This window comes from Condylura cristata, unplaced genomic scaffold (assembly GCF_000260355.1).
Source record: "Condylura cristata isolate star-nosed mole 26May11 unplaced genomic scaffold, ConCri1.0 scaffold00029, whole genome shotgun sequence".
NCBI lineage: Eukaryota > Metazoa > Chordata > Mammalia > Eulipotyphla > Talpidae > Condylura > Condylura cristata.
The window spans coordinates 25,704,182-25,719,592 of record NW_004567130.1 but is presented as its reverse complement, the minus strand read 5'-3'; positions in this window follow the sequence as shown (position 1 = coordinate 25,719,592).

The window sequence follows — 15,411 nt, the reverse complement described above, 5'->3', positions numbered from 1 at the left end:
TGTGTGTGGAACGTCACCAACAGCACCCGGAAACATGGTTACGGTGAGGCCTCCCTGGTGGCCTAGGGGTTAAGTCTCAGAGCTACGGCCACTTCCATCCCCGCCCGGGGTGACCCACACGCACAGCCCTCTCCTGTCTCCCCGCTGCTCCCTCTCCTGTCTCCCCGCTGCTCCCTCTCCTGTCTCCCCGCTGCTCCCCTCAGCAGTGGACTTCGTCGATCTGCCTGTTCTGCTCCCCGCTCTGACCCTGGTGAATCCTTTCACCCATGTACCTCTGGCCTGCACCCGTTCTCCTATGCAAATAAATGAACACCAGCATTTATTTTATTTTTTTGAAATGGCTAAGATGTGGATTTTATGTTATGTGCATCTCACCAGAAATGCATGCTCTTAGAATTTTCTCTGCAGGGATATCTATATTTATATTCATAACAGGTGTATTTCTTTTCCACATTTGTATCTACAAGAATGAGTTTGTGTCGTCGAAATTCTGCCGCAATTTTCTTTTCCCTTGAATGCCTTTCCTTGTCCTCTTTCCACGTCAGTGCCCGAGACAGCCCACCCTGGCGGGACCCTGAGGGGTGTCGTCATCTACTTCACCAGCCCCCCTCCCCCCCACTGCTGATGGACGTCTCGGCTGGTTCCAACATGGGGCCTTCTGTTTTGAACATTTTTGTCAACCAAACTGAATTTATTAAGTAATAATTAATTCGTTTCTCCATTTTTTATTCATCAAAGACACACAAACTGTAGCCGGGGTTTCCGATGAGCAGGAGGCGTCAGGAGCCAAGAATATTCCAGCTAAGAGCAAAGGGGCTGTGTGTCTGGGAGTGTTGGGTGGCCTGATGGAAGGCAAATGTGTGGAGCCCCTTGGCTTTATTCTTTTTTTAAATAAAGATTTATTTATTTATGCATAGGGGTGCAGGCGTGGTGAGAGGCTTCACCAGAGACAGAGCGGGGAGCAGAACAGGCAGATCGACGAAGCACACTGCTGAGGGGAGCCGCGGGCGGGTCAGGAGAGGTCTGCCGCGCCCTGTGGGTCACCTCCGGGGCAGGCGGGGATCGAGCTCTCACTGAAGTGGCTGCAGCTCGCCTGCAGTACTGTGCTTTAACCCGCTGCGCCACAGGGAAGGCTGGTTCTGTACTTTTAAGGGCGGAGCAAACCCAGACCCCAAACAGACAGGTGGCAAGCAAGGGAATGGACAGGAAACCCCAGTGGAAAGATTTTCAAGGTCAGGGGCATACAGCAAAGGGAGAAGATGGCTTCTACTTGCCGAGGCCATATCTTCACTTCTGTAGGGTCAGGCCCCTCCTCCCACCTGCGGGATTTGCAGCCCAGCACAGAGCAAGGGCCCACGCACTCGAGAGGGACCCAGGAGTGGCAAGGGCGGGCTCCTGCAGCTGCTCACACCTGCTGAGCGGGTCGCAGGGCCTGGGGCCCGCGGGTGTGTTTGCGGGGCGAGGCCTGAGCGCCGCAGGGCTTCCTCTGGGGATGGCGAAGGTATCTGGGCACTAGAGGCCGAAGTGGCATGACACTGGAGTGCACTAAATGCCCTTGAATCATGCTTCACCAGGGCTCGCCGCGCGGCATGTGAATTTCACATCCGTAGACAAAACACAGTGGGGCACTGCCAGGCGGTGGGGGAAGCTGAACCCCAACTTCCAGAGACAAAATCCCAGCTCCACCTGCCTAGTCACGGCAGCAGGACAGCTTCCTTCCTCTAGGTCTTCTCATCTGTCAATTGTGGGTAAAGAAACTCTCATGCCTGGGGAGGGGAGGGCAGGGTGTCCAGGCAAGAAACAGGGTTGGCCAGAGCAGAGAGCTGGTGGGAAGGTGGCGAGAGGCACAAGCTGCAGAATGTTTGCTCGGGCCGGAGATGCCGTGGCGTGCCGGGGGCAGGGGGGCCGGGCGTGAGCCCCCCTTTGATCCACCTTAACATGGAGGCAGGAGTTCTGGGCCACCTCAGATCTTGTCTGACAAAACATTTATTGCAAAGAATAACGACGCCATTTCCATGTCAGATTCTTTGTCAGATAAGGAAAATAGCCATTCTGCAGGGACTGAAATGTGGGGGTGCTTTGAAGGGACTGCCCGACGAGGGCAAGGTCTCAGGTGGGCTGCAGATGTCCCGTTGTGCCAAAACCCTTTGGGGAGAGCACAGAAGCTACCTCCCTTCTGTCTTCATAGAAAACCCTTATGCGGTGGCTTGTACAAAAAATGGAGGATTTAAAGAAGAAAAGAATTTACAATGCTCCTGGCTTTGCCATCAGCTCAGGCCTCCTGAGGGGTCTTGGCAGAGGCTTTTGTACCCAGCGTCCCGAAGAGGACTGTCACTTAGCTCCTGTCGGGTATTCTAGAAGCCAGTCAGCCTGGGGTCTATTCCTCCAGGGTGGAATTCAGGAGAGGTGTGCAACAGAGGTTCCTAGAGATTGTTCTCTAAAACACAATGCTGTGGGTTGATGGCAGAAGTTTCACGAGACAGGGGTTTTTTGTCCATTAGGTTTCGGTAATGGGGCACCCGCAAAGCTCCACACGGCTTTTCATGCAGAAACTCTCAGTGTCTTTAAAATACTAAGATTCGGGCCCTCCCTGGGGGCGCAGCGGGTCACAGCGCAGCACTGAGAAGCTAACGCCACTTCCGCATGAGTTCGATCCCCGCCTCCCCCGGAGGTGACCACAGGGCGCGGCAGACCTCTCCTGCCCCGCCCACTGCTCCCCTCAGCAGTGGACTCCGTCGATCTGCCTGTTCTGCTCCCCGCTCTGTCTCTGGTGAATCCTCTCACCCTCCGCATCTCTGGCCTGTACCCCAGTTCTGTATGAATAAATAAATCTTAAAAAAAAAATACTGAGATTCATTTGTCTTTCCCAGAAAAGGGAAAAGGATGCCACAATATTTCCCAAATGGATTTTCCCAGGGGAAAACCAGACCCAGCTGGGTGGACGAGGATCACCTCGGCGTCTGCTGGGTTACAACTTCCAGCCCAAGATGACCTTTGTACTTTCAGGGTGCAGCCTGGCATGAAAGTGGGGCTTACATATATCGATCAAAATCAGCGCAGTGGCTTCGTGGGCTGGTGCTGGGGAGGCGTCCAGGGAAGCAGGAGTCCTGTGCTCAGGGGGAACAGCACCAGCGCAGGCCAGGCAGGAACGGTGAAGACACCGCGACGGCAGGTTCCGCTCGCACCAGGTGCCAAGCTGCCACCCCGCGTGTTCAAACAAGCCGGTGGAAACATCTCATAGGGACAGTGGCGTCCTTCTTCCCATTTCACTGGAGAAGACATGAGGGTTAGAGTGCGCCAGGGCTGTGGCCGGGAGCCCACAGCAGAGGGGCGCCGTAGGACTTGGGGCAGCTGCTCTGGGTTCCAAAGACAAGGTCTCTGCACCATGCCTTGGGGACACCCCAGCAAAGGAGGAATGCAGAGGGCTTACGCTGCAGGCCATTGGCTTTGGAGGGGCAGCAGGGCCCTCGGCACCTTCCAGACTGTGGGGTGAGGTGCTCAAAGACTGCAGTGTCTGCTGAGTGACGGCGCCAGAGGGCGAGCTCTGGATAAACGCCTGGGAGCCAGTGGGCAGTGGGTGGGGTTAGCCTGGCAGAAGGTGAGCTGGAAACTGAGGGGTGGGGGAGGCTGGGAGGCACAGGGGAGGGACAAAGACCAGAGAACCGGGAAAACCAGCTTCCTCTCTGGGTCTTGCTCATTTACCGGGCAGCTCTGCAGCGTGCCAGCCTCCCTGTGCTTACGGACCTGCTTCCTCTGAAGACGTGAGAGCAGTGAAGCCTCCGTCTGCTGTCTCACTCCTGCTGCGTGGCAGTGTACCCTCCCCACCTGCTCCATACCGTTTGCTGATGGAGTGAGTGAGTGGACAAACAGGGGAAGAGTAAAAGGAAGAGGTTGGGTGTGGCTGCTTTACACCGGCCCCAGAGACATATTTCCCAGCTCTCTACTAACATACCAGAGAAGGCAGAGAGAATGGAAAGCTCGCAGTGCTGACATCCAAGACTGACAGGCGCCTGTTGCCAGAATCTGGGAGGAATTTCCATAAATACAGGGCAGATGGAGCTGGGTTGAGATAAACAATCGGGAACCTATTCAAGTTCCATCTCTGAGGCAGGGCGCCCCTCCAGAGCAAAAGGAGGTAGGAGAAGAATTACGCCTCTCTCCAACTGCAGCTCCAGACTCCAAGACAGAGTGCATCAACCAGGAACCTGCAGGTGGGGCGGGGGAGAGGGCATTTTCCGCTCTGTGTGGTGGGGCACGTTCGTAGGGAACACACTCTCCTGTTGGCTCTATTTCTCTCATTTAGAGACTGCAGCATCCAGAAGGCAATAGGTCAGGTGTATAACATGGAGCCGGAACAGTTTGCAGGAGGGCTATATGTGAGGGACGGGGCAGAGTGCATGCTGGGAACTGTAGTTTTGAGGTGCCAAGGAACCAGACAAGCTGTGGGACAGACGTAGATCCTTTCTCAGTTGAACACGGCAGGACAGGTAAACCCCTGGGTTATGTTTGTTCTAGTAACTACACAAAGAAACCTTTCTGCACTAGGTGTCTGTTATAAAGAGGTGGGCACAGGCTGGTACTTGAGTGGACAATGTGAGCGGCATGGGAGACAATTCACACACACTACCTACTGGCAAGCGTGGGGCTTGTAAGATGATGCAGGGACAAGTAAACAAAAGTAACTCAACAGAGGATGGAAGAAGCACTACTTAATGAGGGAGAGGAAATATCTTCCTAAAAGGAAGAACCTACCCCTCAAGATAAGTTTCTATATGTTCCAGAAGAAATTAAAAAATGGAAATTTTTTTGCATAATAAATAGAACGTTTAAAAGGTGCAATTTCAATAAAACAGAAGCAGAAATTTCCAAGGGCAGTATAAACAAAGATGAGGAAACAACACTGACAGAATTTAAATCCCCAGTGGAGACACGAAGTATGAAGTGGATCTTGGAGAAAACCAGAATCAGTAATGTAGAAGCCAAATGAGAAGCTCTTGTGGAATAAAAAGAAGGACACGGTGGTGGAAATTATGAGCAGGAAGGTGATTTAGGAATAAAGGTAGCTTAAAGGTAGTGGACATTCACACTGGGGTTGGGGTGGGAGGAGGAGCACTAAGGAAGAGTAATAAGCCAGGACAACAATCACAGGAGCATTCTAGGTCAGAGACATGGCTCAACTTGAGGCCTCCCTGGTGGTGCAAGGGGTTAAATTAAAACACCAACAAGCTATTGGCTGTCACTGCAGCATGAGTTTGACCCCTCCACCAGGGAGCGACCCACAGGGCGCAGCAGACCTCCCCTGTCTCCCCGCTGCTCCCCTCAGCAGTGTAGTTCAGTTGATCTGTCTCCCCACTCTTGTCTCTGGTGAATTCTCTCACCCCCCACACCTCTGGCCTGTACCCCAGCTCTTGTATGCATAACTAATCTTTTTTTAAAACGGCTCAAATCTACAAGAGAAAGGACTTAGCACATTTCAGCAAAACTGAGCACACACATTTCTTGTGATTATTGCTTGGTAACACATATGTTAATTTAGCATTACCTGTGGGTATTCTTACTCAAGGTCAGTACTACAAATACAGACTGTTGGTGGCTGGAGTTGGGTCTTTTGAAGCTTTCCTTCACTTGCTGGCCTGGACCTGGGCTGGGAAGGCTGGAAAATTCCAGGGTTCTCTCTCTCTCTCCACGCCCCCCTCCCACACCTCCATATAGCTTCTCCTTGTCTTACTTGAACTTCCTGAAAGTGTAACAGGGTGCATGGCCACCTCACAGTGGGGTTGGCTTTCTCCAGAGTAAACGAAGAGGTCAGAAGTAAGCTTCAAGGCTTCTTATGCCCTCACCTCAGAAGCCACCAAGCCTTTTCCACTTTACTGGTTTTTAAGAGAGTGGCCATCTTAAAGACTTGCACACAACATACCCTTGAAAATATCTGAAGAAAAAACTTTCAAGGTACAGGTTTCAAAAGACAGAGGACCTGAGAAAAATAAAAATCAATTTCCTCATAGGCAACCCTAAAGGCGAAATCATAAAATGCCAAATTAACATTCTCAGAATTATGGAGGAAAAATTATGTGACCCTGTAATTTTATATATTGTCAAATTATGGCTCACGTGTGAAGGCAACAAAAAGTCATTTTCCGATAATTAAGGACTTGGAGAATGTGACACTCATGTGATCTTTCTTGAAAAAACGACTTAAAGATACTCTCCAGTTCGCAAGGAAGTAAATCCAAACGAAAGGATGCCTGAATTGGAAAGCCAGCTTGAACTGAGTGTGCTGTTTCACGGCCCTATTCCAGGAATAACAAAGCTGTTCAATAGTTGGTGATGATCATTTCAAGCATAAATGGAGGCTGACAATTTTCTGCTATAAAATCTGCTGCCTCTAGTACCCATGTGTCCTGAGATTCTGTGAGTTCTGTCAGGAGTCAGATGAATACCTATGGAGTTTGTAAGCCACCGAGGCCACAGGGCCTCCAGGGCTGAGAATTATCAGTGGATCAAGTGGGCACAGGGAGTTGAGGAGAACTGGAGAACTAGGCCGCTCATGTCCATTTGACAGATGAGAAAACAAAGGCTGCATGTGCCCCAGGCCACAAAGTAATTTGCGTGGGGGCAGCTTCTGCCTTCTGGATGCTTCCTCAGAGGAAGCGGGGCAGGCGGGTCTGTTTCTGAGGGGACAGGGGTTCAAGTAGCATTGGCCTGGGCTGGCGGCTCGGCCCTCCGTCCAGTCACTGACCAGGGACCAGGAGCACCCCGTGTCCCTCTGAGGGGCCGACCAGCCTCCTCTGCTTCACTCTTTCCTTTCCTGCTCCTCCATTTCCGCCCCTTCCCACCTGTCCTCCCTCCTCGCACTGACCCTCAGTTCTCTTCTTTCTTTTCTCACTTCCACTGACCAGGTCCTTGATGATCAGCTACGTGTGCCCAGGTGAGGCCCTGGGGGTGCCCCAACTTGCGCCTCCAGCTGCTGTGGCTCATCCCTCTCCCACCGCAACTTCAGCTTTGCGGAGACCGGGTTTGACAGTCCAGGAATGTGAGTTTCTGCAAAACTAATGATAATTACCCTGCAGACACAATCACATGAGCCGGTCAGAAGAGTAACCTACCCTTTCAACTTTGCCCCTCCTCAGTAATTACAGCTCCCCCTACCGTCTACATTTAAGAAAGAGCTGGTGAAGGGCTGGAGGTGTCGAGCAGCTCCAGGAAGCGCCCTCAGGCCAGCAGCCCCTCCCAGGTCCTAGTCCCAGCTGGCATTTCCTGGCCAGGAGAGGCCAAGAGCTGGGGCCTCATTCCAGAACCGTGGAGCTCTCTCATGGACACTCTCCCCTTACCTTCACCAGGACTGCACACCCTAACCCACCGCGATGACAGTTTACAAGTCCACTTGGCTGGGCTAAGGGTTTCCAGGGGACCTGTTGAGACAGCATTTCTGGGTGCCTCTGTGAGGGTGTTTCTCGGTGAGATTAGCATCTGGGCCGTGGCCTACCAGGGAAATGACCTTGGGGGAGGGGGGCCTCCTCCCTCAGGTGAAGGTCTGAACAGAAGCAGAGGTGTGGGAGGAAGAACCCGCTTTCTTTTTTGGCTTCCTGCTAGTGGCTTGAGCAGGGGCTACCTCATTTCGCCTCCTCTGGCCTTTTGGGACTGGGGCTCGCCGACAGCGCCCCTGGTCACAGGCCGGGGGTCAGCGGAGTGCCCCGGCCAGCTCTGCTGTGTGTCTGCCTGCACAAGCTGGTGGCGGGGCCTCCGGCCTCCATTACTGTGTGAGCCCTGGGCCCTCTGAATCTCCTCTCCGGACCCACTGCTGCTGTTTCCCTGGAGAGCCCCGGGGGGGGGACCCTTCCTTCCCCCGGAGGGGGACTCGGGGCTGCAAACTTTCCTCTCCGCTCTGTCTCTCAGGTGCTGCTTCCCCAGGCCAGGCCGGGCCTCTTCTGAAGTTGTCCCCCTCGCCTGTGGCGCTGAGAGCAGCAGCTACAGGAAGGCGGGCCCTGCAGGCCGGCCCTCGGGCCAGGGCACCAGGAAGGTGTTCCCGCGCCCCTCCAGGCGGGCACAGGGGTCCCCATTTCTCTAACGGAGCAGATGCTGTCAGCGCCGCCTTAAACCCTCAGATCCCTTCATTAATTGCGGAGTGTTGCTATGTCCCCATTTCTATCTGCCTGCATCTGTCTTCTCTGTCCCAGGACGGCCTTCAGGCTTCCAGAATATTCTTGGCTTGAGCACATGGAGAGCACAAGTGCTTAGGAATTTATAATACATACACATACATACCCTCTCCAGCTTGTGGCCAACAACTGATGGCGTATAAATGCTCTAGCCCCCTCTCCGGAGGGCAGTGGCTCTGGGGTGTGGCCACACTGCCACCAGCCTCCCTGTGGCGTCAGCCAAGCTTACCTGCCGTGGGTTTGGCCAACATGACACCTGAGCTGAGCTCTCACCGCTCCTCCGCCTCACCCGTGGGCTTACCTGAGCATGCTCCTCGCTCGCACAAGGATCCTCTGGCCCGGGCTTGTTTCCGGGGTGCCACCTTCACGCATTTGAAGCCAAGGGAGCCGAGTCGCAGAGCCGGCCATTGCTTGCTCGGGGTCACACAGCCCACCTGCTCTGGGAGAGGCGGGGAAGGACGACTAAGGGGGTGGGACCTGTGCCCCGCAGGAGGGTGCGGGGAGCCCTCCCACCCCACCCTGCCGGTGGATGGCCGGGGAGAGTGACCAGCCAGTCGCAGGCCCGCAGACGCTGAGATGCTGGGCCGTGCTCTCCGCGCTGCGCATGGAACAAGCGGCATGTCTCCCCGGTCTGGGTCCTCATTTCTGTGGCTCCGCTTCTCGCAGCCACGTTGGTGAGGGCCCGTGAGAGCAGGTGGTGGAGATTTACCCAAGCAGGGTTAGACGGCGGCGGGGAGCTGCAGGTGTGCGCGTTTAGCAAGCCCGTTGGGACTGGGCCTGCACACAGAGCTGACCCCTTCTCTTTCCCTCTCGTCCTCCGCCCTGTTCCTACCCATCTTCCTTGAGAAAGTCTTAATGTGTCCTTTGCTCGGGGGTTAAATTTAGCCCAAACTTCTGGGTCTTTCCACCATCGCGGGGATGTGGGTTAAGTGTCCTGGGTTGGCTTGGGCCTTCCACGTCCTTTCTTGGTGAAAGCGTACTTTAATGGTAGCGATAGTCTTTTTAAGTCAGTGCGAATGATTTTATGCTTTATACAGTCATCAAAACTATGTGAGACAGACATTATGTTGAGTGAGAGAAGCCAGAGTCTGCATGAATTCATTTATGGGAAGGGTAAGAACAAGAAATGAATCAAGGTCAAAACAGTGGCTCTGTCTGAGGCGGGGCGGGGTATAACAGACCAGCAACATGAGGTGCTGGGCAGGTTCTGTATCTTGAGCCGAGGAGCAGTGACAGAGGCTTGTACACTCATGACCTGGCCACTTAGGATATGGGCTCTTGACACTCTCTATCCCTTCATTTAAAAAAATGTGATGGCTAGTACATTCCAATGCAAGTCAGTGCTAAAATTTCTCTATTTTCTGCTATCTTTTTTTTTTTTTAATTCTGCTGTCTTTTGTAGTTCTGGCTTTGCTTTACTGGCAGAAAAGTGTTTTGTTGGCTGCTTTTGCTCTCTGTCAATGTCGTTTTAATAAATGTTGTTAAATAACTTTATAGATTGCCTGCCTCTAGCAGTCCATAACACAGAAGGGAAGCTAAGATTCAAATTCGGGTAACAGTAATGGAGAGCTTCAAGGGGGGCGGGCTGGGGTGTCTGTGCATGTTAGAGAGAGAGAGACTCTGTAAGGGTGAATGTAAGAATGCAAAGACTGTCCTGAGCACAATAAGCTGAGTCTAACCTTGCTGCAGCTGGGAGGCATACCCTGGGTTCCACAAGGCTGGAGTCAGACAGGCAGGACGTGGGGGCCATGATGAAGTTTGTTTTAGTTGAAAATCGAGAGAAGAGGCACACGATTGCTCAAGCCCAGGCTTCCCAGAGACAATTACAGCAGAATGAGCAGGAGGAGGCAAAGCCTGAGGTTGAGAAACCAGTTGGGAGGACTCTGCAATATCCGGCCAACAAGTACTTCAGCTTTGGGTAGTGAAACTGAGGGATGGACGCCACAGGTAACATGACAGAGGGGACAAGGAGACGCAGTCGATGGAAAGGAGGACGCAGGGCTCGCTCTTGGGAACATGAGCTTTGGGGGAAGGCAGGCTGGGCTTGAAGCTCAGCTCCTCCCCCAGCACACGAGCTGCTGGTTAGGCCAGTCGCTCACCCTCACAAGGCTCCATCGTCGTGTCTGAGTTGGCAATGAGAACACTGTTGTATGGGATTAAATGAAGGAGGCCCCTCAGACATGGCATCAGAATGTCCAGGGCTCAGAGGGTTCTTGCTGCATGAGACAGTATAATTATTTTCATGATCCCAGTAATTAGTCAGGATATTATTAATAAATCCTAAAAGACAGTCTTTCGAGGGAGAGGGGAGAGGTGGAATAGAATGAGTTCATTTTTCTTGTCAGCACCAGATAAGGACAAACACATGGGTTACCACATTCTTTTCCTTCTACGTGAGACCAGTGATATCTCAGAGAAGCCACTCCCTTGGGCTTCCGCAAGGGGATGACGTGGAACAGAGCCACATCCTACTCATGACTGACCTGTAACGTGACCTGGAAATAAACCTACATTGTTGGAAGTCACGGAGATTCAGGAGATGTTTGTTACTGCAGCACAATCCAGTCTCTTCCGACTGTTCCAGAAGGTGAAGGAATTGCCCGGCGTCCCTAGGATGTGATAGCAACAGGTATCACAGCTTTCTGGTAAAGCAGAAAACTCCCGCAGGTTCCTCCAGGGAGGCTTACAGACATGACGGGGCTCCAGTCTTTTCTATCATAACACCAATCATAGCATCAGACTGTTAGCACACGCCAAGGGGGATAATTTGGGTGGAGTGGGAAGATGCTCTGTACCCAGTATTTTGCTGTTAAGGGCAAATTTGCAGAGATTTGGAAAATTGGGTGCTGTGTGGAGTAAACACACTGAGCAAGTTTTCAGCTACAACACAGCTGAGCTCAAGGGAACGGGGTTTGATAGTTAGTGTCAGCATAATGAATTTAAAAAAAAAAAAGCTCCAAAATGTCTGCAAAACACTGTCAAGTTAAAAATTGTGCCTGCGGGTTTTTTTAAGGCAATTTCCCTAGCCACTATGGCTAATAATATCTCATTTTGTTAGCTCCGAGAGAAGGTCTTTTTAAAAAATACTGTGATGTGTCATTTCCCAGATTAAGTCTTTTTGTGAATTTGTGAATCTGGGCATGAAAGGTCAAGTTGAAAGTCCTCAGATGGTCTGCAGGGCTCTTCATGGCTGGATTCTGCCTGTCCTGCCTCACACCTGCCAGGCGCTCTCCACTCCCATGCCAAGATCCCGCCACTCAGAGAGCGGAAGGCCCGAGTAAGTCATGCCCCACTGCCTCTGGGTCTTCGCACTTGCTGTTGCCCGGTCTGGAACATTCTTCCAGCCCCTGCACAGATAATCAGTGCTTGTCTGGGGCAAAGCAGCAAAAGCATCAGCAGAGCCGATGATGCACATGTTGGAAATAAATGGTTTTTCTCCAAGAAAGCCCTGGAAGGGGTAGGAACCACAATGCTTTCTAAAGGTTCTTGTTCTTATTTTGCTGTTCAGAATTGATTTTCTTCTGAGTCACATGTAGGGCTACATCATAGTCTCCTTGCTTAGGTCTAAGCTGATCTGCTTTCTGGCTCTGCCCGGTCAGTTTGCACGTATTCTTCAGGTGATAGGGTGAATCCTCTCCACCCGTCAAGGTTAGTAGCTCTCCTCTAAGTTACCAGAGTAACTCAGTCAAATCTGTGTATGTATATTGCAATAAATTTTTGGAAGCGAATCCCTAGAAGTTAATTCTCTCTTAAGCAGGCATATTTGATTGTCAGCCACTTACTGAACTAGCTGAAATTAAAGGTGGGGTACTAGAAAGCGGGGTGGGAGCAAAAGAACTGGAGGGTTCTCAGCAATCAAGTTTCCTCTCTGACCGACTCTACCACCGCCTCCATCAACCTCTGCTGCAACTTTGTCCAGATCCTCAAGAAAGAGGGCATCTGGTGTGACCTCCGCCTCTGGTACCAGCTGCCACAGACCAGGGAGTTTCGAGATCCAGGTAAGACTTACCTGGAGCCAGACAAGAGCAGGGAGACCCATCTGGAACAAGTATCTTCTCACCACATGAAATGGATCTTCACAGCAGTTTGGGAATACAAATGGGTCAGTAGAGGAAAGAAATTTGCCTCCCTTTCCTTTGTGGTTGATTTCCATTCTCAGGACATAGGTAACTAGACCTCTCACTTGTGAGTGACAGAAGCTCCGTTCACGTGGCCTAACCCGCAGGAGCGGACGAATTATTACGATTAAGGTGTTACTCGCCACACTTCATGTGACGACAGACCTACCATCAGCAGCTGATCCAGGGGTCCACAGAGTCACCAGGGCCGACTGTCCCCCTCCAACAGAAGAGGGCACCCCTCCCTGAGCCAGCAAGAGCTCCAGACTCTCTTCTATCGGGCCAACCTGACTGAGCCATCACAGTACCTGACTGGTGAGGCGTAGGTCCTGGGTCTGCCCTGGGGCTGGGCTGTCCCTGGGGCTGGGTCAGCCCCCTCCTCGCAAGTAGGAGAGGGATTCCTCCCAGAAGGAAAATCAGGGGCTTTTCCCAAAAGCAGGAGTGGGTACTGGGAAGGAAACACCCCGTGTCACTGCAGGCATAGAGCAGATTTTTTTTCTCCATTAGAGTGGGGAGACCCTACGGAGCCACCCTGACACGCTTTTCTTATTTCTCCCAAATGCCAAGTAAGTGTTGTGAGCTCGCTGAAGGGAGTGGAGCTGTCCAGGGGGAGCTTCCGTAAGTGGGGCGCTGTTTACAGTCACTGCCAGGATTCACCAGCCACGCGCTTGCTACCGGGGACTGGACATGTGGCTTTCAGGGCTAAATTTTAAATTTTAATCAATTTTCGCTAAATAGCGTTGGAAGGCTAGTGCCGACTATAAATGGGCGCTGCAGAGTAAAAGCTTGTTCACATTTTCTCTCAGCCTTGTATAGGAATGTGAGGCCTTCAGGAAAAGAAACTTTTGTCCTTGTCTGCTGGCGGGGAAACTTTGTGAGCTTAGGGAGTTTTCCCGGGGAGCAGGGGGAGGTCGCCCTGCGTCCGTGGGCCCGCCATGAACATGGCGCCTCGTAATGAAATAACTGAACCATCTTGGTGGCTGCAGAATCAAAGGTCTTCCCTCCTTATCTCCAAAGCGCCCATGTTTTACATGAAAAAGCGTTTCTAATTAATAGGCCAGCCCCTCTTGAGTTGGATAAAAACAGAGGAGAAAAGGATTTGATTAACCCACGATCTTTTCAATTTGGCGTGTTCTGCATGAGTGAAGTGTGTTTTCTGCAGTGGAGCCTGGCCCGGCCCTTGCTGGCGGAGGGCGATAACATTCTTCCCTTTGTGCCTCCTGATCCAGCCCAGGAGAGAGCAGGGGTGGGGGTGGGGGGGAGGGCCCCCAGTTATCGCCCCACAGCCTGCTCGGTAATCTGGATTCTCCCACAGATAGTCGCCCAATCAGCGAGGAAAGATGACAAAGGCTCCTATTGTCTTCAAGTAAGAGAGGTCCCTGGTCCTGAGTCTGAGAGTGGGAGGCTTAGGCCGAGTGGGAGGGGAGGAGCTGGCGTCAAACCTCGGGGTCACAGCGTTGGGCGTCACCTGGTCCAGGGCGCGCCGGGCCCATGGGTCCACCTAGCTCGGCTGTGGCAGAGAAACTTGCTGCCTGGGAGTAATGGCAGATCCCAGAACTAGAGCCCACTTTCACTTTTCTTTGTCACTTTCATTTTCTTTGTCAATACAGCGTGGAAACACCTTTCTCCTCTTTGCAGAGAAAGCCAGGTGACTGAGATCTGTCTGGACGGGCGTGGCGATTTAAAACATGGCCACCCAGTCTCAGTCCCCCCACTGCGATGTGGGGCGCTCTGTGCTCTCTTGCTTTGAGACGGTCTCACCCACCAGTGTCTGGAGGAGCTGAAGCTTCACGATTGCCCTGCTGGCCGGCAGGCCTGGGTCAGGGGAGCAGCGGCACGGGCTCGCGCCTCCCTGGAGAGGCGCCGTGTCGGAGCTTGAGTGGGGAGGCCCCTGGGGAGTTCAACCTTCCCTGTCTTCTGGGTGTCATGCCACAGGCCACTGGGCTTGCTCGGACAGTCAAGTGCCCTGGCTCCCGACTTTGAACTAGGAGCTGAGGTGCAGAGAAGCCAGATGGAGGAGATACTCTCCCCTGAGGCCTCTGTCCCAAGGGCAGTGACCAGCACTGCCAGGGCCAACGGGATCAGCTGCTGATGGTCAGTGGTTAGGGTAGGGGACCCCCGCCAGCCTGGTTCTGGGTGTACTTTGGGTTGGAGCCTGAAATTCTGACCTGGCAGGGTCCTTCAGCACTTACTTAGCTTTCCCTCCGTTATCTTTAAATGCGTCTTCGCTGTGTTTTCACAAAGTGGATGGGACAGATGTTATTGTCCACTTGTTACAAGTGAGGGGATGGAGAGGGTTGAGAGGTGTGAAGTGACTTGCTAAGATGGCATAGCTGGTGAGTGGGAGTCAGGACAGTCTCCACAGATTTATATTAAGCACCTACTAGGTGCCAGGCATTGTGGCTACAATGGAGAAGAGTCAACACATAAGGTAGAGGGCGAAGTCTGTCCCCACAGACTACAGAACAGACACTAAATAAAGACCAGCCGCCAGACAGGAGCAGAGCTGGCTCAGGAAAACCCTTGGGTCCAAGAAAGCATGAAAGGGGTTCTCTATTTTAGTCTGGTCCTTCCAAGCAGATTCTGAGAGCAAATAGATTTGGGAGCACTGGCCCCAAGAAAGCCGGCAGAGGAGAGAGGAAGTTAAACAGGGAAAAGAATGTGTTGATACGGATGCATGTTTGTGCTGTGGACAAGCGGATGCTCTCTCTCCGTCTCTCCGTCTCTCTGTCTCTGTCTCTGTCTCTGTCTCTGTCTCTGTCTCTCTCTCTCTCACACACTCTGTCTCACACACTCACTCACATGGGTGGAGGGAAGCTCTGCCAGTGCAGAGCTGAGTTCTGCAGTTCTCACTCCACAGAGAAGCTGGATTTATTCATCACCTCACCTCCCTGTCGGCTGAGAGTAGCTTCGGGGGTGTCAAGGCCAGTGCTTCCTGTGTCCTAGGGAGGGGCCACTGTGCCCTCAAACAAAGCCCCCAGGCGGCAGGTGGAAAAAGTCCTTGGCTTGAGCGCTCGGTGCGGATGAGCCGAGCTGGGCGAGGCTGTGGCCGGCCGGCCATGCCGGCCTGGTCTGTGAAGAGTGAAGGGGGTGGAGGGACCCAGAACGACCCTTTCAGCCACATCATGCTGCAC